This window comes from Carettochelys insculpta, chromosome 3, assembly GCF_033958435.1.
Source record: "Carettochelys insculpta isolate YL-2023 chromosome 3, ASM3395843v1, whole genome shotgun sequence".
Taxonomy (NCBI): Eukaryota; Metazoa; Chordata; order Testudines; family Carettochelyidae; genus Carettochelys; species Carettochelys insculpta.
This window is the reverse complement of record NC_134139.1, coordinates 35,502,052-35,527,157: the sequence shown is the minus strand read 5'-3', so window position 1 is coordinate 35,527,157 and position 25,106 is coordinate 35,502,052. Positions and strand designations below refer to the sequence as shown.

Below are 25,106 nucleotides of genomic sequence, written 5' to 3'. Positions count from 1 at the left end.
TATGAAGTTATTTAAACATGTTAACTGAAAAATAATATGAAATAGAAGCTATAAATTCTCCTAAAAATAAAGCCTTATATCCTAGGCAAATAATATTAAGAGGGCATTGGGCACTCAGGAGCTCCAGAATATTTCAGTTTGTCATTTGCTTCATGGAAAATTGAGTTTTGGGCATGCATGAAGTTCTAAATATAATATTTTATAATTGTTTTGTTTTATTCACTAAGACCATCATAAAAATAGAAAAATATGCTCTTCTGACATACAACATCCAGCAGAGATTGTAAAGTTAAGCATGTGCATAAATTCTTTATGGAATAGGAATAGATTTTAAAACATTCGTAAGTTCTTTACTGATTGGCAGCTTTTGAGAGATGAACGTAGGCTCAGTTTTAAGTTTGCTTTGAAACCCCATTTGATTTGAAGTAGGCTTTCATGTGTGCTTTGCCAAATGTTTGTGACACTAAAGATGCAGTGAGACAATGAAGCAAGACCTAGAATTTCCAGATCTGAAGAAGTGGGTCTGTCCCTCAAAAGCTCATCACCTAATACATTATTTTGTTAGTCTTCAAAGTGCTACAGAACTGCTTTTCTGTTTTGTGAAGATACAAATTAACACGGCTACCTCACCATGCCTGATTAAGAAGTTCCTCATCCCAATTGTTATAGGCAATGTAAAGTATTTTACCATTAGCTAGGCTTTTATATTCAATGAAAGTTACATGGTATTTTCTGCAGGAACATCTATCTTGTCTAAAGTTAGAAACAAAAGTACAGTAGGCTCAGATGAGATTTGGCTATAGGTAATTGTTAATCACATCAATGCATGTCAGTCATGTGGTATTTTGACAGCATCTTTCAATTGGAATTCCATGTGTGGGCGTCTGCAGCTGCATGGGAGCCCCACAGGATAACATCAGTTGAGGCTTTAATGGATTACTTCGAAAGGAAAACCAGATGTAGAACTCATAGACAGCTATTCAAATTGCAGAAAACACAGGAGAGGTCTTTGTAAATTTTTTTTCTTTGGGTTTCTTGGTTACTGGATAACACTATATGCCACAGCATTCTGCAGTGATTGTTCTATGACTTAAGATTTGAACTGGCCTTTTCTGTATTATACCCTATTTTTGTTTTACAAAGGAATGTGGAATAATTAAAACAAAGTGATCACAAGTTTATTGCTGATAAATCATTACTTTATGCTCCTCCACCCTGTCACATTTATATAGATTTACTACCTCTCACTTATTCATCCTTCATTTTGTTTTGTTTAGATTTTGCTGCAACTTTTGTTATCTTTAGCACAGTCCTCTTTCCTGGGGATAGACACCATCACATAAAGAACCACTAAACCCCAGATGGCCTGATTAAGGTATGAAAAATATTGGCTGTATGAGGTTTAAATAATTTTTTCATGTAAAGTTAACTTTATGGACAAACACATGCAACACAAGAGGATGCAGCTGTTTTAGCATTGCAGATGTGCCCCATCTGAGTCTGAAATGTTGTGGGAATATTCTGAACTCTCTGGAAAATTCTAGGGCAGGGGTCTGCAACCTGTAGCTCTGGGGCCGCATGGAGCTCTTTGAGGACTTCTTTGTGGTTCTCAACCATATAACTGCACAGTAAAATAAATACATAAATAAATGAAAATCTCCTGATTATTTTCAGTAAATGGTAAATGTTTAAAAGCTCAACAATGAACAAGTCATATCTAAATAGCAAGCCATGTGTAATCTCAAAACGTTGGATAACTCCCCCTTTATACTGTGCAATGCATTGTGGGATACGAAGTTGTATCTGTGTTTTGATCATGTTGCTAATAGTCTTGATTTTGAAAAGGAAAAGGAAACAATAATTCAAGAGCCACAGTGCACATGAATATGAGACGGTCCTTAATAAATAACATCAAACCATACTGTTTGTAACCCATATTTTAAGAATATCACAAACACACTGATCTGTAATATGACGCATGTTTACTGAAAGACAGTCACAAACTTTTTGCATATTCTATTTCCTCACACTTCAAGGCTGTGTCTACACGTGCCCCAAACTTCGAAATGGCCATTTGCATGGCCTTGCCGCCGCGCGGCGCGTCCAGACGGGGCTCCTTTTCGAAAGGACGCCACCTACTTCGAAGTCCCCTTATTTCCATGAGCTCATGGGAATAAGGGGACTTCGAAGTAGGCGGGGCCCTTTCGAAAAGGAGCCCCGTCTGGACGCGCCGCGCGGCGGCAAGGCGCGTCAATTTCGAAGCGCCGCTGCCGCCCGCATGCTAATGAAGCGCTGAATATGCATTTCAGCGCTTCATTAGTAAACTTCGAAATGGCCATTTGCATGGCCATTTCGAAGTTTCGGGCATGTGTAGACACAGCCCAAATGTGTTTGTACCACTGTCTTCCTGACTTTCACTCTTGAACCTTCTCTCTCTCTGGAGGATGCTGGAGTCTGAACAATTTTGTTTTGTTTCTGAAACTACTGTACAGCGGCTCTGATACTTTGATCCAGCATTCTTTTTTGTATTCGCCATACGTGAACAGCTTTCCTCATTTCACGATCTCTTGAATCACCACAAAGTAGCCACAGTTATGCTATTTGGTGATTTTACCCATTTAACGACTATGTTCTGCTTTGCAGAGCAGCTCCTCCATGGCTTTTTTTCTGGCATCTCTAGGTGGGTACTGTTTGGCAAAAGTACTATGTTGTTTCAGAAAATGTCTCTCGGGCTTGCATGTTTTGTTGTTGGCAAAATTCTCACTGCAAATGAGACATAAAGGGAGCCCAGCTGAACTTGATACAAAGGATTGAGTCCATTCAGTCTGAAATTCTGTCTTTTCATCTTCAATTTTCCTCTATTTTAAATATGCTAATTTTACTTCACATTTTATTTCAGTTTACTTTCTTACAATGTGTGTTGCCCTTCACAGCAGGAATGCTGCAAGCTTCCATTTCCTTTTCAAAATCAAGACTTTATTAGCAACACAATCAAAACACAGATACAGGATCATATCCGAGAATGCATTACACGTATTAAGGGGGAGTTATCCAGTGTTTCGAGATCACAGATCGTTTGCTATTTAGATATGAGTTATTCATTGTTGGGCTTTTAGACTTTCACTATTTATCGAAAATAATCAGGAGAGTTTTCTTTACTTGCAATTATAACCTCAGGAGTGTCTAAGAAGTCGGTAAAGAGGGAGCCGCTGGTTGTGGACCCCTGCACTAGGCACTAGTATCTTCAATTGATATCATCTGGGGTGATGGGTAAACAACACCTCTATGCATTAAGCTCTTAATCTTGTCTTCTCTTCCACTCCATCATCTCAGTTTTATCAGCAACTGGAATTTTAAGATACTGTCCGAACCACCAGTAACAGAATACGACTCTGGCATGTTACAGCTGTTGTGAATGGTTCTGGATCTTCTTGGTATGATTTGCTGCTCCAATGATTAGATTGCATGCAAGATATAGAAAGAAAAGAAGCATTACTGTGGCTATTAAAGGACTAAAGTCAAACATGTTCAAATGTCTGTCATATTGCATGACCATGCTGCCCTGCCTTTCTTGATAAAGTTCTCACCAGGGAAAGCTGAAAAATATTCATTGTTGCTTTATGTGCAAGGCTCTATATATAGATTCTCTATGCCTTGAACTATGCAGCAGACGGAATGCAATGTTTGCCATATGACGCTGCTGAAATTATGAATTTCAGAGCAGGCACTTTAAATGTGCCTCAGAAACAGTGAGTCATATTGCTTTGTTTCATACCATGCGAGATAGTCAATGGGAGGCTTGGAAGCAAATGGCCTTCTTTCCCTCTTTCGTGATAATATTTGAATGGCCTGTCCAATTCACAGAGTTCTCTGCATCCTTGAGATTGAGCTGGGAACATACATCAAACAATGTGATTTTTCTTCCTAGCTGTCTGGCACTTGCAGAGTTAATACTTCAGAGCTGAGATCAAGGTTTCAGAAAGCTTAAAAGGCAACTGCCAGAAGCATTACTCATTCTGAGATTTTCAAGGCTCTACATCTTTAGGGCTAGTTGAGAAGATTGGTTTCTATAACTCTCTATATACTAAAAACAAAACAACAAATAAACAAACTAGCAGTCCCTTCCTCCAAAAAACCCTGGTAGCAAGTCAGACGTTGAGGTATCTTCATGGTTTATTGCTGACAACACCTTCCAAGCAACTGCATGTCTCAGTAACATGCCATTAATTTGACTACTGCTCTCATTAAAAAAATTACTATGCTCTACTGATTTCCTCAGTTCTTGATTCTCTGTATTATACAGCTTTGCTTGTTTCATACAGACAAGAACCACAGCTAAGAGCAGCAACAACAACATGGTTGGGAAGCACCCCCACTAAGAGATTATCAGGTTAATGAACACAAATTGCCTGATACACACTTGGTATCCAGAAAGTTACTCACCACTGTTAGTTATTCTTCCCGAAAACATTAAAATACTTTATAGGACTGGATCTGAAAACTGGGCCCATTAGCTAACTGCAGAAGCGGAGATTCTGTATTGATCAAGTTCAGGGTCTGTCTATAGCTGCTCCCAAAATCAAGTTATGAGGTAAAAGCTGCTGAGGTCTTTTCACTTAGCTGCAGATTAGATTATGATTGGCCCTCAAATGGGTGTACCAGGATCTTTGCACCCACAAACACTTCACACATGCTAAGAACAATCTCAGACCCATTGCCCTAGGCAGCACAGACACCTGTGAAGCTGACTCACTGGAGGATTTGGCCTGTGGCTGGGGGAATCCCTGGCTAGTGAAGAGCAGATATCGTTCCAAAGTTCTCACAAGCCACTGGAAGGCAGTGAGCATGGCTGGGAACATTGCTGAAGGTCACATCTTAAAGTTGCCTGGTTATAAGTGTTGTCAGTGTTGAGACGAAGCTTTTATTTGGTCTCTAGTCTTCTTTAGAAAAAAGTTCCAGTGAATATATGAAAAGAGGGGAGCTAGTTCCTGACTTCTAGCGAACACTCACTTTGTAATTTAATATTCAGGGATGCTTCTGACTAAAGCTTGGCTGTGAATGTTTGCCTTTACATTTGTCTTTCATATATTTTCCAGTACTTAGAATTCATTAGGATTCTCAGAGACAGTTATCTAAATTAAATTACATTTCCCTTATCATTCTCATCACATCTCCACAAATTATCATTACATAAACCAATCCTATGCAGCATGTACAGTTTGCACAGTATCTCTACCATTGTGAATTTTCATATGCATCTTATTTAGATGCAGCATTTTTACCATCCAGTATAATGGTTAAAAGTTTCACTCATTAAAAAGAATCAGAAGGCACACAAAAATAATACAGCCATGCTGTCTGTATCTGAATGAGAAATCGCACCACTGAATGGGATCCCACCACTCTCACAGTACATTACTGAACATGTAAGCCTGTATGTGTTGATAAAGCTAAATTTATTCTAGCAGCACAGCTTTTGATTCCAGCACATCTCCAGTTGCTATCACCAGCTTTCCAACTGCTTTTTCTTCGAGCTGCAGCTAACAAACCATGCTTTAATTCCACTGGAACCTGCAAGCTGTTCCCGGAGGAATGCAAATGCAAGTGCTTAATTATTTTGAGAGTTTGGAGAACAAAAAGATCTTTGATAGGAAAATAAAAACACACTGAGGGAAGCAATCTAGGCTTGCCCCTCAAGTCATCCCTCTATTGATCACATCAGTATATGTGGATCTGGTAAAAAACAGGTCTCATTACTATGCAGTAGAAGATCTCATCCAGCTGAATACATCTAAGCATACACTGAAATAAAAAAAGATCATAAAATGAGTTAACAGTTTCCAAAAGAGATTAACAGAACTAGGCCTCAGATTGTCTGTGAAAAACCACAATAATACATAGTGTATGTGATATGTGACAAGAGATATCAGTGCTCTGAAAAGAAGTATATTCAATTAACCCAACTCATTAACATTTCTGCCACAGGAAACATTTCATTTTGTCCTTTGCATGATCCAATGATACCATTTATTTTCATTATGAAGGCTAATCAGACGAACACTTGATACATTAGGCACACAATGGCATCTAAATACAAATTAACTTGTGAACAATTTTGTATGTTGGTCAGTTTAACTGCATCCATGCCTTTGGTTTTTTGAAAGGAAATACAGAAAGGGTGAAAAAAAAACAACATTCAGCACAAAATGCAGAAAAATAGATCACAATTTTCTCTGGGAGAGTTTATTAGCTATATGGTTCAAACACTGAGCACTTTGAGCCATTCCAATATTTGCGGAAGCTAAAGCAACTGGACAGAGTGATCTATCCTAATTTAAGACTAGAATCTCAAAAATCATCTTGAAAAACCTGTAGTGCATTTCTTTATTTTCTCAAGCCGCATGATATTTAAATAGCTTCATTGAATACCATGAAAAATAGCTAGCAACTCAGTTGTTTCTAAAAATCTATTATAGAAAGGTAGAATGGGTGGAGGCATGGGGGATCTTGATAAATGATAAAAACAATTTAAAAGGTTCATGGGCTTTTTTGTAAGACTAATTCTCACCTAAGGGAGAAATGCTCAAAAGTAACAAAATTGTAAAAGAGGACAAAGAGGAACAAGTAGGCTGAATAGAGGTAATGGATCAGATGTTCATTAATGCAACCCCACTGAGCGCTGTGGAATTGCACTAGGGATGCATTTGGCCCAATGACTCCCCAAATGATGTTAATGAGGAATCTTAACACCACTGCTAGAGAAATCTCTGTTTAAACCATGCTGTGGCAGTTCATGTGAAAAAGTAAATGGGACATTCACACGAAACTGGCACAGCATGTGAGTGTAAGGCAACTGGCTATAATAAATTGATTTGGTTTCCCTCTCCCAGATTTAGGTCTATGTATTACATTGTTGCATTTGTGGTGTTATAGTTAAGGTTATTATGTCATCACTTTCATTATGTACTCCCCAAAGCCAAAAAGAAAAACAAAAAAACCCCAAAAAAACAGATTGTGCAAAATAGTTCCTTGTCCTAATGGAAGGAGAAACTCTACAGCAAATTTAAAACTGAATGAGTGACAGTTCTTTCAGTGCTTTGAAAAAATGTCCTTTCCATCTAAAATTAGATCTGAAGAGTCTCAGTCCACTAAAGGCAAAGAAATATTTTGCAAAATGTGGTAACAAAGGAAAAATGTAATGGGGTTCCAACATAAATTTACTCTTTTATACAAGAAAAGGATGACAAAAATTAGCAGACAAATGTGATGTGATGTTTTGTGATCCGTTATACTTAAATTATTTTAAAAATATTTGAAAACATTTATTAGGACCCCCAGAAGTTAAATATGAAACAGTTTTACTCAATTTCTACACTAATTAAAAATTAGGTAGAAATCAGAGTGTTTTAAAAGTTTACTTATTTAAAAACAAGAAATGGGACAAAACCTAATAAATAATTAAAGTACTGAGTAGGAGTCTGCAATCCTTACTTATGCTGAATAATAAACTAATTTTGTAGTACATTTCATTGCTGGATCTCAAAGTGCTTTACAAACAGGTCAGCATCATTCCTGTTTCACAGATGAGGACACTGAGGTACAGAGAGATGAAATGATTAACCCAAACCCACGCTGGCAGAGCCAGAAATAGAATGCTTGTCTCCTCAGTCCAAGGCTAGTGCTCCATCCAGTAGGACAAACTGCTCAATTTACTAATCTTACCAGTATGAGTAGACCCATTAACTTCAAGGTAAGAGCTCAACTCCTGTAAGGGCTTGTCTACACTACCCCTTCCTTCGAAGGAAGGATTGTAATTAGGTTGTGGGAGTTTACTAATGAAGTGCTGCCTTCATAGTTTAAAACTTCGAAGTTGCCGCAGGTGGGGGGATTTGCTTAATGAAGTGCTGCCTATGCACGGCAGCACTTCATTAGTAAGCTCCCAACACTCTAATTACCATCCTTCCTTCAAAGGAAGGTGATAGTGTAGGCAAGCCCTAAGTGTTGTTCAGTATGGCTATGCCTACACTACAGCAATCTGTCAACTGAAGTTACTGTTGCAAGATATCTTGCAACAAAACTACTGTTGACAGATTGCAGACACACATGAAAGTGGATCACTCTGTCAATCCGCTCTGTTGACTAAGGCTACGTCTACATTTACCTGGTAGGTCAACGTCTGCTACGCAATTTTTGGTGCGTCAATTGCATATCAAAAATTGACTTTGCAGCGGTTGACTCCCACATCTGTCTTCATGGCAGAAGATCAACAGAAGCGCTCCTCCCATTGACCTTCCACAATCCTCTTACCTTGCAAGGAGTTCCGGGGTTGCCATTGACCCTGGAATGTGCCATTTCATGCATGTGTGAAAGGGCACCCCGGAAGATCGAACCTCAGTGGTTGATCTTCCATAACCGGTGTAGATGTGGCCAGACTGACTGGCCGCCCTCTCGCCAGAACAGCCAACCAGAAGCACAGCAGACAGGGCTGCCTGGTGACCTGTCTGTCAACAGAGGGCCCCTGGAGTACCCACATGGCTTTTTTCTCGATGGATTCTGTCAAGAAAGGTGTTTTGCCTTAAGGGGAGAGCCAAAAGGCTGTCAAGAGAAGTGCTGAGTTCTGCTGATAGTATGTTGACAGAACACATTTTTTGTGTGCACACTACTTGAGCTTTGTTGACCAAACTGGGGTTTTGTCGATAGAACTGTCTAGTGCAGATAAAATTTTTGAGTATGGATAAAGATAACTAGTGCTTTTTTGGTAAAAAAAAGAGGATCTCCTTGCCTCACACCCCAGCCAATCTCATGGCTGGGGCTGTCCAGCTGCTGGCAAGTACCGGCACAAAAAAAAAACCGCTGAGAATAACTAAGTTCAGTCTTCAGCAAAAAGAAGAGTTATTGCTTCCCAAGCTAGTCTCCTTTGTCAGTGTGTGCAATGAAAGGTTGTTAAGAATCATGTGCAAGAAAGCAACATTTATTTCAGTTCAGTGATCTCAGAAAAAGATGTGTAACTTGTCATAAATATAGTAATCTTTAAAGCATTTTGTACAATTACTGTACAAATGCTGAAATTTACAGCTATGAAAGGTCAACTAAAGATCCAGTAGTCATTACCTCAGGTTAAAAGGACATGATAAAAAATTTGTAAAAAATTAAATTAAAATTAAAAACTAAATTAAAGTCAAGCCTGTGATTTGAGATAGATGAATGTATTCAAATACCACAAGATGTGACATAAATCTTTATCCCAGATCAATTCCAAACTGAGCTAAAATAAAAAATAGATAAAAAAAAATCAGTTGGGTCTTTATACTCGTTCTTTTTTTGCATGCTTCTTAGGAGAGTGTAGTTACAGCATTGGACCTAGACTCTGGAGGTCTGGGCCAGTCACTTAGTCTCTTTGTGTCTGGATTCCCTATCTATAAAGCAGGGATTTCAATGCTTGTATTTTGTCCCCACCATTCACTAACCTGTTTATTTCGATTGTCAGCTCTCTGGAGCAAGAACTGCCTCTTCAGGGCCTAACACGGCGTAGGCAACCAAAATAGCAAGAAGAGTCACTTTTTTTCAAATTCGGCAAACAACCCCCAATAATTTCAGAGCATTAATCAATGTGAATATGAGAGGGTCCGTAATAAATAACATCAAATCATACTTTTTGTAACCCCTATTTTAAGAACAGTGCACACGTATTCCACAATGCATCACACATATTAAAGGGGAGTTCTCCAACATTTCAAGGTCACATAGCCTTTGCTATTTAGATATGAGTTGTTCATTGTGGCTACGTCTACACGTGCAGCCAACATCGAAATAGTCTATTTCGATGAATAACGTCTACACGTCCTCCAGGGCCAGCAACGTCGATGTTCAACTTCGACGTTGCTCAGCCCAACATCGAAATAGGCGCAGCGAGGGAACGTCTACACGTCAAAGTAGCACACATTGAAATAGGGATGCCAGGCACAGCTGCAGACAGGGTCACAGGGCGGACTCAACAGCAAGCCGCTCCCTTAAAGGGCCCCTCCCAGACACAGTTGCACTAAACAACACAAGATACACAGAGCTGACAACTGGTTGCAGACCCTGTGCCTGCAGCATAGATCCCCAGCTGCCGCAGCAGCAGCCAGAAGCCTTGGGCTAAGGGCTGCTGCCCACGGTGACCATAGAGCCCCGCAGGGGCTGGAGAGAGAGCATCTCTCAACCCCGCAGCTGATGGCCGCCATGGAGGACCCAGCAATTTCGACATTGCGGGACGCGGATCGTCTACACGGTCCCTACTTCGACGTTGAACGTCGAAGTAGGGCGCTATTCCTATCTCCTCATGAGGTTAGCGACTTCGACGTCTCGCCGCCTAACGTCGAAGTTAACTTCGAAATAGCGCCCGACGCGTGTAGACGCGACGGGCGCTATTTCGAAGTTGGTGCCGCTACTTCGAAGTAGCGTGCACGTGTAGACGCAGCTTGTTTGTCTTTTAGATGTTCACTGAAATATGAAAAATAATCAGGAGGGTTTTTTTTTGTTTTGTTTTGTTTGTTTTTTACTTTGCAAGTATAGCGTTGGGAGCCACAAAGAAGTCCTTAACAGCTCTGGAGCTGCAGATTGCAGACCCCAGCCTAACACAATGAGACCCTGACCTCAGATAAATGTATCTGGATATTGCTACAGTTCAAATAATAATAACAATCATCAGATTCTTGAAAATCTCTCAAGAGTCTGTTTTAATGAGATCCTCAGCTCAGTTTTGGAGTTCCAGGAAACTGATATTTTAGGTAAATACACAGAATTCTGAATGTTTTTCTGAATGGAATGGGCGCTTTTGAGGTCATCCTATCAAGTCTTGTGCATATATTAGATCAAAATGGTTCTAACTTAAATGTTATGGTAGTATGACTATGTAAACAATACAGCTTTCCTCAAGACTTAGCTAATGATTGGATTATTTGCAAAGGCAGATCCCATATGCCTTGATAATGGAAGGCTTGCTTTATACTATGGGTTTACCCCCTTTACTTATGCATGTCCTTTGTTTTGTATTTAACCTAATGATTTTGAATATGGATAGGTATGTGAATTATTTCTTATATCATACAAAATATAATATAATTAATATGATGTAACCATTCTTTCCCCCCAGTGGCTCCCACTATCATATGAAGCAATAAACACAGTTGATAGGGGTACTTTCTCCCTGTGAACTCCCCGGAAAACAACTTAAGAATATGCAACCCACCCAAATGCAATTATTTTGTCTTGACAATTTTTAAGTTTTTCGATACAGTCTTCCACAACATTCTTGCCCATAAATTAAGACAGTATGGATTGGATACATGGTCAGTAAGATGTATAGAAAACTGGCTTGATGGATGGGCCCAATGGGTAGTGGTCAATGGTCAATGTCTGGTTGGCAGTCAGTTTCAAGTGGAGTGCCCTAAGATCGGTTCCAGGGCCAGTACTGTTCAATGTCTTTGTTAATGACCTGGATGAAAGAATGGATTGCACCTTCAGCAAATTTACAGATGACACTAAGCTAGTGGGTGAGGTAGATACACTGGAGGAAGGGATAGGGTTGAGAGTGACCTAGACAAGTTGGAGGATTGAGCCAAAAGAAATCTGATGAGGTTCAACAAGAAGTGCAGAGTCATGCACTTGGGATGGAAGAATCTTAAGCACTGTTACAGGCCTGGGACCAACTGGATAAGTAGCAGTGCAACAGAAAAGGACCTGGAGATTACAGTGGATGAGAGGCTGGGTATGAGTAAGCAGTGTGCCCTGGTAGCCAAGAAGGTTAATGGCATATTGGGGTGCATTAGGAGAAGCATTTCCAGCAGATCTATTAAAGTTATTATTCCCCTCTACTCACCACTGGTGAGGCCACATCTAGAGTATTGTGTCCGGTTCTGGGACCCCCAGTATAGAAAGGATGTGGACGCATTGGAGTGGGTTCAGTGTAAGGCAATGAAAATGATTAAGGGGCTGGAGTACATGACCTAGGAGGAAAGGCTGAGAAATATGGGCTTATTTAGTTTGCAGAAGAGAAGGCTGAGAGGCAATTTGATGGCAGCCTTCAACTTCCTGACAGGGGGCTCTAAAGAAGATAGGGAGAGACTGTTCTCAATGGTGATAGATGGCAGAATAAGCAGCAATGGTCTGTAGTTACAGAGAGAGAGGTGTAGGTTGGATATTAGGAAAATATTTCACCAAGAGGGTAGTGAAGCACTGGAATGCGTTACTGAGAGAGGTGGTAGAATCTCCATCCCTAGAGATTTTTAAATCCCAGCTTGACATAGTCATGGCTGGGATGATTTAGTTGGGGTTGATCCTGCTTTAGGCAGGGGGCTGGACTAGATGGTCTCCTGTGGTCCCTTCCAGCCCAAGAATTCTATGAGTCTATGATAATTTTTAAGTTACTCGTATGATATGAGTAGCTTAAAAATTAGCATGGCAAAATAATTTTCTAAATGTCTTATATCAGATTTTTTCCTGTGTTTGCATAAGTAGTATGGTATTACTTCATCCCATGTTTGTGTTATAAAGATATCCTAATATACACTATATCTTTCTGTATCATTACAATATATCTTCTGGATTATTTAGTGGCTCTTACAGATTTACAAAAAGTCCCACAATATATCATGGGAAACATGCAACCAGAACATTTCCATTATTGAGGATCGTCCTAGGGACTTTCAATAAAGTTTGAGTTCTACTACTGAATTTCACAAATATGAGATATTTCTCATAACGCTCATTACAACTTCACTTATATTTGATGGAAACTATATACTTTGACACTGATTTGAAATCTTTTGCTTTTGACTGGTTTTGACTTGTCTTAGATTGTAAGGAGTTTGGGCAATAACTGCTAGAACAACAAGCCCTGCAGGGCTTCACGCTTAAGGTAGTCTTCACTCCCTCCTCCGTCCCCAGAAATCTTCACCATAGCTCAAGGGTACAGAGATTGTTCAGTTGAGGTCATGGATAGCTTTCTTTGGTAAACTGTGTTTTAATAAAGAAAATACCTATCTAATCTTGTCAATTGTTCTCCCATATCTCTGTGAACTTGCTCATCTACCTCAACTTTCTGCCGATTTTGTCTCCTATTCTGTCATTTCATCAGGCACTCCCTCCCACACATACACCACACTGGCATTTTTCACTTCTGTCTTTTCTTTTTACTTTTTACATTCTGTGTCCTAGGTTTTACTTCTAGGTCAAATTTCAATTCTAGCACAGACAGGAATCCTCCATTTACCAATACATGTTCTCTGTTTTATTTCTGTTAATCTCTGTCACTGTTCTCTGTTTCAGTCACAGTCTGTTTGAGCTTTCTGACCTACCCATTCAGATTTGCTTTTCTCTTTACCTGCTTCATTGTTTCTGAGAGGAGAGATTGCCTAGGATGTCCTGAAACTGAGAGCAACAATGAAAACACAGCTGTATTTAGTGTAAAAACTTTTCTTGCAAACACTATCCCAAAATACTTTATACATTTGAACAGTGAAAGTCAGTGGATAGTAGCATAGGGTATAAATTACAGCAAACTGATGTGAGGTATGCTGCTTTCATGAAAATATTCAGATCAATCACAGAGGTAACAATAATAGATTTGTTCTGTATGCTACAGTGCTTAGAAGTCACCAACTGACAAGAAGGACCTATTGTGCTAGGTAATGTACAAACACATATTAAAGGACAATCCTTCCCCAGTGATTTTATGATCTAAAGAGACAAGACAGACAAAGAAAGTACTGTGGCTCAGAGGGATTAAGGAACTCGCCTGAGGACACATAAGCAAGCATGTAGGAAAACCAGCAACTGAACCCAGATCAACTGAGTTCCAGTTCAATGCCTCCAGACACGGAAACTTAAATAAACGCAAATATTTCTTTTAAGAGGAGATATGAAAAGAGATGGAAAAGATATAGGAAAGATTTTCTTGATTGTAGTGTCATAAGCAAATTGAATAAGAAAAAAAGGAAATTTTAGACTGAAAATCAGAGGTGGAAGTACAGTGAGACATACCAGACTGTGGAATAGTGTCCCCCAGGAAATAGTGCAAGTCTTGTTGAGACATCCCTAAAATATGTGAGGAAAAGGTACTAGAAAATGTACTGGAATATGAATCTTGTTGGCAGATGAATGAGCTAATAGGATTTTTCCATCTCTAAATTTTGTGGCCCCTTAATATTAACTAACTGATAAAGCTCCTACTTATGCAATTCTATGAAAACTAGAAACATGTGGCCCCGAGGAAAAAAGAACACATGGAAAAACTGATTAAAAATTGGATGAGGGAAGAAGAGCAGAAGCTGAAAGAAAAAAAATCTCCCCAAAGTGGTCTGATGGCAGGTGTCCAAATTGATATACCTTGCGTCTGCTTTTAAAGGTGCCTTTTGCATCTGCTACACCCATAAAATACAGCTGGAATTGTGGGTGTTCAGCACTTTTTTTAAATGAGGCCCAAGATGTCTCATTCAAGCTTGGTACCCAAAACTGACCACTTTTGATAATTCTGGGCACTCTGAATCCATTTCCTCAGTGCTTCATTTGTATTTTGCTCTGTGTAGGCAGTACTTGCCTTTTTAGACTATGACCCTCTTGGGGAGAGAAATTAAGGGTAGGTCTACACTATGGGTTAAAGTCAACCTAAGTCTTGCAACTCCAGCTATGTGAATGAGTTGACATAGCTTAGGTTGACTACTTGCGGTCTCTAAACCACACTGGATTGACAGGAGAAACTCTCTCTTCAACTTACCTTAAGCTTCTCATTCCGGAGTACTGGAGTCAAGCACATTTAGGAGTCAGTTTAGCAGGTCTTCACTGTATCAGCTAAATAGACCCCAATGGATTGATAGCCAGTCTTGATCCCACTGCTAGGGGTTACAGGCCTTTAGCCTAGCTATGTGTTTGGAAAATGCACATTTAGCATATTTTGGTAGCTACTGCAATACAAATATATCACTCGTTATAACTTAATAATCAATCACTAATTTCGGCCCAGTTTGCTGGTCTTTCTAAATTATTTGCAGATCTATATTTAGGATTTTTTTTCTCGTGTTCCATTGTATACGTGTATACTACTGAAATATATTTACTTTACCTCACATCTTTTGCTGCTTTCAATTAGCTTTCTAGCGATACCTGCATCCCCCACAGCTGACTATATCATTTAAAGCTAATTGAAACCATGCAGAATGTGGGGAATTCACATTCATTAAAAGACAGGTCTTGATTTTACAAACAGAATGATTTAATGGTGATATAATGGATTTAGTTTCTCTCAGACGCCCATAGGTATAGATCTATATGACCCACTATGTCGCAAAAGTCCAATATGCTGTTTGTATTCCATATGTTTCCAATATGTACTGCAGAGTGTACACTTTACTGCTAATTCTTGTTCCTGTTTTATGAAATACTGGTAAAAGTTTTAATTCTATCAACGTAGTTCCCCAACATGACTCACACTCTAACTTTCTATTCCTGTATTTTAGTTCAATTTTTATCTGTTATAAAAAGAAAAGCTTTGTGACTCTTTATTATAATTGGTTCACAACATGTATAATCATGGTCAGTGAAATCCTCATTGTTTTTTCTATGTATGGGAAAATTGGTCATTACTTCTCACTAAAGCTGTCTTTCCCCCTTTCAGGTCAAACAGTGCATTGAAATATAACTACTCTCCCCAGTCTCCCTTCAGCATGAGTTGGGCTTATTTCAAATACTTCTAAGGCTCACATTGTGCTTTGTCTGAATCTCATTCCCTCTCAGCCACTGAGTGACTACCATGCAGCTTCACACAAGGAACAGGAGGCTGTATTTGGCTCTAGGTGGCCTGTCAGGGAGGGAAGTGCTCTGACTTGTAAACTTATACAAGAGCAGTGCTTACAATGAAAAAAGACAGAGCTGGTAACAGCAAAGCAGGTCTGTAATAGGAATGCAAATACTCCAGGCAAGGAAACTAGGACGAGGAAGAAATTGAAAAAAAATGCTGTACTTATCCACAGTCTTTTCAGGATTCACTAACTGCTGACAGCTTATTTTCTTTAGCTACAAGAGAAAACTTTGTGGTATATGAAACATTTTGCAGGCGGGCTAGAACCAAAGAGTCTGCATTCTCTATTTCTGGTTCAGATATTTTACAATGAAATGTCTTCCCCACCATCCCAAAATCCACAGAGAATATGACAGTATAAATAATCACAGCTTGCAGGCCCAGCATGTATGTAGGTGTGGTTTGGGTATCAATTAATTTCAAACGTCCTGGCTTAACTTACAGAATCAAAACAGAAAAGATGATCAATTCATGAAAGGATAAGCATATTTTTTTAAATTTCTAGTCAAATAACATGCTAAATGGAGAGCTTGCCTGGTATACGACATTTCAGTGTCTGACTTTGCACCTTAACATTCTTATAAAATAGCTTCTCTCTCTAATAGGTTGGGTGTGGCTATGAGCCACACATGAGTGGCTGGTGGAAGAGAAGTGAAGAGCTGATTGGCCAGTGAAGAGCAGTGAAGTTCCAATTGGCTGTCAGGGTGTCTGGAAAGAGGAATGGTGAGTAAGTGCCTGGGTCAGGGGTGCTGGAACAATTTGTACAGTGGGTTGCTGGCAGTTGCTGAACCAAGCAGTAAACCCATCATATAATGGAAACGAGGTCAAGCCAGGGGTGCTGCAGCATGCCCCACACCTCTAATTTCAGCACTTATGCCCACAGTGGGATGTTAACTCTGAATATACACCTATGAAATCTGAAGCTGCACAGACCAAGGACAACAACCGTGAGTGCCTGCACTCACAATAAAGGGTTTCTGCACTTAAGAACCCCAGGGGAAAAGACACTGCCCAACTTACTTGGAGGTCAGTTCTTTGCTCACGGGTTTCCCAAATTCATGCCAAGTGACTTGCCTTCTTTTATTTAAAGTATGTTTTGTACACTCATTCTCCTTATGAGGGGAAATATTGCCTCTCAGAGGTACCCTGTAACTGTCGCAGGTCACTGGGGGAGGGCTAGAGCAGGTTTTGTGATACAGTGTTGAGAAGGTCCATTTAGACACTCAGCCTGGCCATTTTTGCTGCCAGCTCTGATTGGCAGAAAGGATACACTATTATCTAATGACATAACAGCTTAGAGTAGAGAGGAAAGACCCATTTAGTGGAATCATTATAGTATAAATTAGTTTGTCTCTGGCACGCAGAATAAAAGAACCCTGGCTGGTCACCAGTGCTGAATTTACCTGAGCATCCACACCTTGCAGCTTCCGTTCGCCATGGATCTCCATTCCTGGCCAATGGGAGCTGTGGGAAGCAGTGTCCCAACTTGTGCTGCTTGCTGCAGCTCCCATTGTCCAGGAATGATGATCCATGGCCAATGGGAGCTGCAAGTGTCTATACCTGTGGATGTGCAGGATAATTAAGTTCTGGTGACCCTCCAGGGGTTATGCTGGTGAACTGCCTTCAGTTGCCTTCTTATTGCCTGCCCCTGCACTGGGTGTTTACCAGCTGACTGTTTAATCATTTTTTCCAATCCCTTTCAAACTATCAACATTAGGTTGACGGGTCTGTAATTCCTCAACTTACTTTTGTTCCCCTTTTTAAAAATGGGTATTTGATTTGATTTATGACTCAGTTGTTGATATGCAATTATTTCCATAACAACCAAATACTCTGTATTTAGTCAATACTTGCACTGAAGTTCCTAGTGGTTTTGCCTCGTAGCACCCCCATGACAGACTGGGAGTCTTCTTTATATTTAAAGATATAATAGAAAACAGAATGACTCCTCCTTTCAGTTATGCAGCACAGAATGTGGGTTGCATCTTAAGCTCCCTATAAATGTGTGGCTGCAAGGCCATACAGCAGCCTATTTAATGCCAGGCAGGCACTCAGGGAACCAGCCATGGCTGGGGCAGGAGCTCCCCTTCTCCAGCCACCAACATAGCCTGGCCTTGCCACGGACAGGGCACCGCTACCCTGGTCAAAACCCAGATGTAGGTAGGGTAGCCCAGACCCACTGCAGAGTGGGTGCTCCTTCTTTAGTCACAATTACGCATGTGCAGGCTGAGGCACCACCTGCCACAGCCCAAACCCAGACCTAGCCTGGACCTGCAGTGGCCAGGAGGCAGGGGCACAGCTCTCCTGTGGTCTCTGACGTAGAGCTGCTGTGGAAGGGACAGGTGCCTCTCCCCTTCCAGCACAGGTGCTCCTGCAGAGACAGAGAGCTAGGGGCAGTCATCTCTCTTTGCCACAGGATTTGAGCACCCTCTTGTGCCCATTTACCCCTGACCTTCCTGTCACCAAACCTGTGCACCAGTATAAAGATAATTCATTCCACATCACCTCTGTATCGGTGCACATAACAAAATTCATTCTGTGCATGGGTAGGAAAAATTAGAGGGAATGCTGGTGTGTCTCACCCAAAAGCCACGGCTTGAATGGGACACAGTGACTTTCTTTTTAAGCAAATTGCCCCTTGGACAGACATTTAAACAGGGTTCTGGAATGTGCACTGGCTTCCAATAAGTTTACAGTTGTTTTAACTTACAAAGTTCTAAGGGTGAAATGCTGGGCAGATTTCAGCAGGCTCAGCACAGAACTCACAGCTGCCAGGGAAGAGTAGACTAGAAGAGGTTTCAGTCTTGTTTGCACTCTCCCAAGCTTCAGTTTGAGCTCCTTGGTCTTCTGTGCTCCACACTGTATCTGTGACAGGCCTAATAAATTGTCTGTATTATGGCAGGCTATCCTTAGATCCCTTGTCTTGCAGCAGCATTGGCCATAATCTCCAGAGGACTATGTGCTGTAACCTTACCCTGACATGCCCTTCATACCATCTCCATCCCAGCCATGCCTCTTTGTCAGGCATCTTTCTGCTTTCTTCCTCAGTAATATGCCTGGGGAGGGAGAGTCTTCCAAAGCCAGATCTGGAGCTCCTTCATGCCTCATTATTCTACTCCAGAAGACAAGCGCTAGAGCAGGGCTGAGAATTTCACCCACAGTTATGCGGGACTTGCCTGCCTGACAGAGATCACTTCTTTCCCCATGATGTACTGAAATCAGCAGTGGTGCTTGAATCCAAGCTCTCTGAGGCTACGTCTATATGACTGCCTAAATGCAAAACAATATGCACAATTTGCAGATTGTGCATCTTATTTCAAGTGTATTTCAAAATAGGCTATTTTAGAATCAGATGTTGAGATAATGTGCTATTTCAAAGCATCCCTTACTCCTCCTGCAAGGAGGAGTACAGGGGTGATGAAATAGAGGGCCCATTATTTCGAAAACCATTATTTCAAAAAATATTTCAAAATAAATGGGGCATTTTGAAGATGCAGAGTAGCTATTTCGAGATACCTCGGTCTTCTATGTAGACAAAGCCTGAATGTACATGAGACGAGGTTGATGTGTCAGGGAGTTTTCCATGAAAGGTCTTCAGCTGGCTCCCTGCTCATCTGCCAGAACCTGGATTTGCTGAGTTCTAGGCAGACTGCAAGACTACTATTTCCCTCTCCTCTTTTACTGCAGTGATTAAGGAGATGGGCTACTGTGTGAGGACAGCTTATATTTATGCATAGCTGTTCTTTCATGTGTTTAATTTATGGGGCAGGTGACAATGGTGCAGGATGGGCACCTACTGACATCACTTATCAATTTAAAGAATTAATTAATGACCACTCATTTTTTCCTTTTAGTGTAATAGAAATGTAATTAATTATTAAAAATGGGAAAATGATCATGAATCATCATGAGTGAAAGCATGTGAGCATTGAAGGAATTGCTCCTTCTCATATAGGACTCTCATCAGCAGCCCATCTACTCACAGTAGACCACGTGCCTAATTCCCATCTCCCTCATGCCAGAGTAAATCAGTGGTAATGCCACTGTAATTTTTGAACTAACATAGATGTGAAACCTCTGTGAGTGAGTTCAGAAGAGGCTTCATAGGTATCATTTTGGGTTCTTGAGGCTGAAATCCACTCTCAGGCTATAGCTACACTACTGCAGAAGATCAGCCTGCTCAGGGTTGAGCTTCTGGAGTTTCATTTTGCATATGTGCAAATGACATTTTCAGGGGCCAACATCAACCCCTGTGCTCATTGTGAGAGGTGAGAAATAAGGAAGATCAAAGGGAAAAATACTCCTGTCGACCTTCCTCCATGTGGACAGACATGGAAGTTGATTTTAGCTACGCAACTGGCATAGCTAAAATTGTGTATCAGTGGTCACTTTTTATGTCTAGTATAGACATAGCCTCATTTTACACTGAGGCCAAGCTGGAGAACTCTAACCAATTCAGTAGAGTTCCTCTTGATTTACAATAAAGTAACTGAGAGCACAATCTGTCCCAATAGCTGACTGGACCCTCCCAATCTCAGTATCCATACACTGCATGCAGGAGAGCCACTCCTGTTCTAAAGGTCAGCAGTGGCAGTGAACATCCTTCAGGAACATTCTTCAAAACAGATAGTCCAGGAAATATTTATGCCTTTTAAAGGTTCCAAGCCCTCCAACAGATCTGCTGTATCATTTTACTACTTACCTACCTAGCAAGTAGCAACTCATCTTTTAAATAAAATTATCATACAATATCATCCATGCATTTAAGTAATCCAAAGATTAAGAACTGACCTTAATAAACGCACACTTGGCCACCTTTCTTCTGAAACCTTTATATGGAAATAATTCTTGCTTTACAATGGTTTCACAAAAACTCTGAGAAAAACAAGTCTCTAAATGACTGTTCCTTTCAATTAATTTTCCATGGTGGACTGTGTGGCATGGAATGTTTCATTATGCCAGGTCACCAACTTTGACATCTCTAACCCCACAATAATAGTCCTTTTAGTAACGTACCAAAATTGTAAATCAGTTTAGTTTATGTTCTCGTTAGGTTCATTGCTTCAGTCCCTCATATATTACTGACATGGTCTACCAGCATTACTCCCTAGTGAGGAATACCAAATAGCCACAGTGTATATCAGGGAGAGAAGGTCCAGTTGAACTCTGTTGCATAGTTCACATTCGTTAATGCTTTAAAAACTTAGTAAGATACAAAACATTTCCACTTATATGTGGAATTGCGGCATGATTCATGCCACAGGAATCTTGAAATTATTTGTAGTAAACTATTTGAGCACATACAAATAAAAAGCACATACAAATAAGTATTTCCTGCATTTGTATACAAGACTTGTGCCTTGTCAATATCACAAAATAGGCATTTCTCTGACATTACTACTATGGCAAGACATTATGTGCCGTTTATGAAAAAAAACAAACGAACAAGAGTCAAAGGAGTAGCACAAGACAAAACAGTTCTGTTTGCAAAAGGATTTTGGATATATTTTTAATACAGTTGGGCTGTGTCTACACGTGCCCCAAACTTCGAAATGGCCATGCAAATGGCCATTTCGAAGTTTACTAATGAAGCGCTGAAATGCATATTCAGCGCTTCATTAGCATGCGGGCGGCAGCGGCGCTTCGAAATTGACGAGCCTTGCCGCCGCGCGGCGCGTCCAGACGGGGCTCTTTTTCGAAAGGGCCCCGCCTACTTCGAAGTCCCCTTATTCCCATGAGCTCACGGGAATAAGGGGACTTCGAAGTAGGTGGCGTGCTTTCGAAAAGGAGCCCCGTCTGGACGCGCCGCTTGGCGGCAAGGCTCGTCAATTTCGAAGCGCCGCTGCCGCCCACATGCTAATGAAACGCTGAATATGCATTTCAGCGCTTCATTAGTAAACTTCGAAATGGCCATTTGCATGGCCATTTCGAAGTTTGGGGCACGTGTAGACGTAGCCTTGATGTTATTTCTCTCATATAAAATATATATGCATCACTCCCTATTCCCTTCAGCAGCCCTCTTCCTTACAAGAATCCTGTGCTCTCCCTCTTCAAGATTAATTTACATGTATAAAGGCTGTGTCTACACTAGCAATGAACTTCTAAATTAATTTTGAAGTTAGGGCTTACTTTGAAGTTAAACGTGGAGAATCTACACAAGTTATACATTACTTCAAAATAGCGGCTGAAGTAAGGGGGTCCAAATTTGAAGTTCTCATTCCATTCCTGTGTTGGGAATAGTGCCCTATTTCAAAGTGTAACTTGGAAGTAGGATGTGTGTTGATGCTCTGCATCCTGTTGCTTTGAAGTAGTGGGTCCACCATAGCGATGGCCCACAGGAGCCTGGAGATGCTTCAGCCAGCCCAGACAGCACTCTGTGGTCACTGTTGTTTGTGTGTAAAGTCGTAGCTCCCCAGCAACCTCAGACAGGAGCTACGTCTACACGGGGATGCTACATCGAAATAGCTTATTTCGATGTAGCAAAATCGAAATAAGCTATTTCGATGAATAGCGTCTACACGTCCTCCAGGGCTGGTGCCGTCAACGTTCAACGTTGACGTTGGGCAGCACTACATCGAAGTAGGCGCTGCAGGGGAGCGTCTACATGCCAAAGTAGCACACATCGAAATAAGGGTGTCAGGAACAGCTGCAGACAGGGTCACAGGGCGGACTAGCACTTCGGGGGCAACAGCTAGCCGCTCCCTTAAAGGGCCCCTCCCAGACACACTCAGCCTGCACAGCACGCGGTCTGCAGAGCCACAGGCACACACACCTCATCGAAGCAGTATGGATCCCCAGCAGCAGCAGCCAGAGGTTCACACACCCGCCCCTGCAGGAGCAGTGCTTGCCCTGCTCAATGCTATGCAGGAGGCAGCTGACCACCTTTTATTCGTGGAAGAGGAGCTGCCCCCAGGGGAGGAGGAAGCAGCCCCAGACCTTGCTGCCTCCGACCCCCCCGCCGCACACGCCGCCGGCTGTGGAGCTACCCCACGAGCGCCGACTGGTGGGAGCGGCTGGTGCTCGGCGAGTGGGACAATGACCGCTGGCTCCAGAATTTCCGCATGAGCTGGCAGACATTCCTGGAGCTCTGCCAGTGGCTCACCCCTGCCTTATGGCACCAGGACACCTCCATGCGATGTGCCCTCATGGTCGAGAAACGAGTCGGCATCGCTGTCTGGAAGCTGGCCACTCCAGACAGCCACCGATCTGTAGGGCAGCAGTTTGGTGTGGGCAAGGCCACCGTCGGGGCTGTCCTCATGGAGGTAAGAGGACGCGGGGGGTGGGGGGAGCCCTGGGAGGGGGGAGCCCTGGAATGGAGGGCCAGACACACCCTGCACACCCCTCATTGGTGCTCTCTCATGTCCTTCCACTGCAGGTCGTCCGCACAATCAACGCCCTGCTCCTCCACAGGCTCGTGCAGCTTGGGGACCCGCATGCTGCCATCGTGGGGTTTGCCAGCCTGGGCTTCCCAAATTGCTTTGGGGCTCTGGATGGGACCCATATCCCCATCCGTGCCCCGGAGCACAGCGGAGGACACTTCCTCAACAGGAAGGGCTACCATTCGGTGGTCCTCCAGGCCTTGGTGGACAGCTGGGGCTGCTTCCTGGACATTTACTTTGGCTGGCCTGGCAGCACCCACGACACCCGTGTATTCAGAAATTCGGGCCTGTGCCGCCGGCTGGAGGCGGGGACCTACATCCCCCAGTGGGGAATCCCTGTGGGGGACACCACCATGCCCCCTGCATTGTCGCAGACGCGGCGTACCCCCTCCGGCCCTGGCTCATGCACCCTTACACAGGTCATCTCATAGCCAGCCAGGAGCGGTTCAACACGCGGTTGAACTATGCGCACCAGGTGGTCGAGCGCACTTTTGGCCACCTCAAAGGGCGCTGGTGGTGTCTCCTCACCCGCCTGGATGCAGGCCCCACCAACATCCCCCAGGTTGTGGGCGCGTGCAGCACACTCCACAACCTGGTGGAGAGCAAGGGGGAGGCATTCTTCCAGGGCTGGGCTGTGGAGGCTGGCAGGGCCGATGTGCAGCCACCCACTGCCCCCAGTTGCCAAGTGGACCCCGAGGGGATCCAGGTCCGGGAGGCCCTGCAGACCCATTTTGACCAGGCCGCGGGGTGAACGCTGGCAGGCCACCCACTGCACCCCCCCATCCTCCACAACACTCCCTGCCCCCACGCCCACACCACAGAGCACCCAAGAGCACACACCCCCACTTCTCTTGCAAATAAATGGACCTGTTTTTTTAAACGAAAACAGTGAAATCTCTTATTAATACAATATATATATATAGAACAAAAGGGGGGGACTATTTACATGGGGGGGCAGGTACCATAACAGAACAGGGCTCCAACACAAACTATATACAAATAATGGGGGATATGTACAAAAGGGCGGGGGGGCACGTCCTCGGCCCCACACCCCTACTGTCCGGCGCCTGGGGTTGGAGGGCGCGACCCTCGCCTCAGCCGGAGCCCTGGCCGAGGCTGGGTGGGGGCCAGGCGAACAGGCAGATACAGTCGGCGGGTGTCTGCAGGCCCCAGGTCCCCCTCGGTGGCAGGCCCCAGGGTGGCGGATGGCGGTGGGACGGCGGTCAGAGCGTCATGGGGGGCCAGGTATTCTGCTATGTGCTCGAATGTGCGCATGAAGGCCCCCCATGCCTCCTGGTGCCAGGCCAGCGCTCACTCCGGGAGCTCCAGCCGCCACTCCTCCACCCACAGAGGGTCGCGAGCAGCTGGGGGTCCGTGGCCATCCTCTGGTGGCGGCTCTGCCGTCGGCCCCATCCTGGGGCTGGTCGGTGCTCCGCCGAGGGGCTGGCCTGCTGGGATGGCCCCAGTGGGCTCTCCGGGACCATGGACACCTCGCCGGTGTTCTCCGGGCCCTCCAATGGTGGAGCTGCAGAACACGGGGGGAAGAAGAGTGGAGACAGCCATTAGTGTGGGCCCTGACCCATGGCCCTCGTCCCCCCATCCCTCTGCTGCTGGTTCCCCATCCCCATCCCCGGGAGATGCTGCTGATGATAAGAACATAAGAACATAAGAACATAAGAATGGCCATACTGGGTCAGACCAAAGGTCCATCAAGCCCAGCATCCCATCTGCCGACGGTGGCCAATGCCAGGTGCCCCAGAGAAGGAGAACAGAAGACAATGATCAAGTGATTTATTTCCTGCCATCCATCTCCTGCCCTTGTTATGAAGGCTAGGGCACCATACTTTATCCCTGGCTAATAGCCATTTATGGACCTAACCTGCAAAAATTTA

At 43.0% G+C, this 25,106-nt stretch overlaps 1 long non-coding RNA gene across 1 annotated transcript; it reads left to right on the top strand.

The window, feature by feature from the left end:
• Nucleotides 1–1,275: 1,275 nt before the first annotated feature.
• Nucleotides 1,276–16,823, top strand: LOC142010246 (uncharacterized). Its single transcript, XR_012644740.1, has 3 exons — nucleotides 1,276–1,375; nucleotides 16,441–16,558; nucleotides 16,719–16,823. It is a non-coding gene; the product is annotated as an uncharacterized LOC142010246 (long non-coding RNA).
• The last annotated feature ends 8,283 nt before the right edge of the window (nucleotides 16,824–25,106 follow it).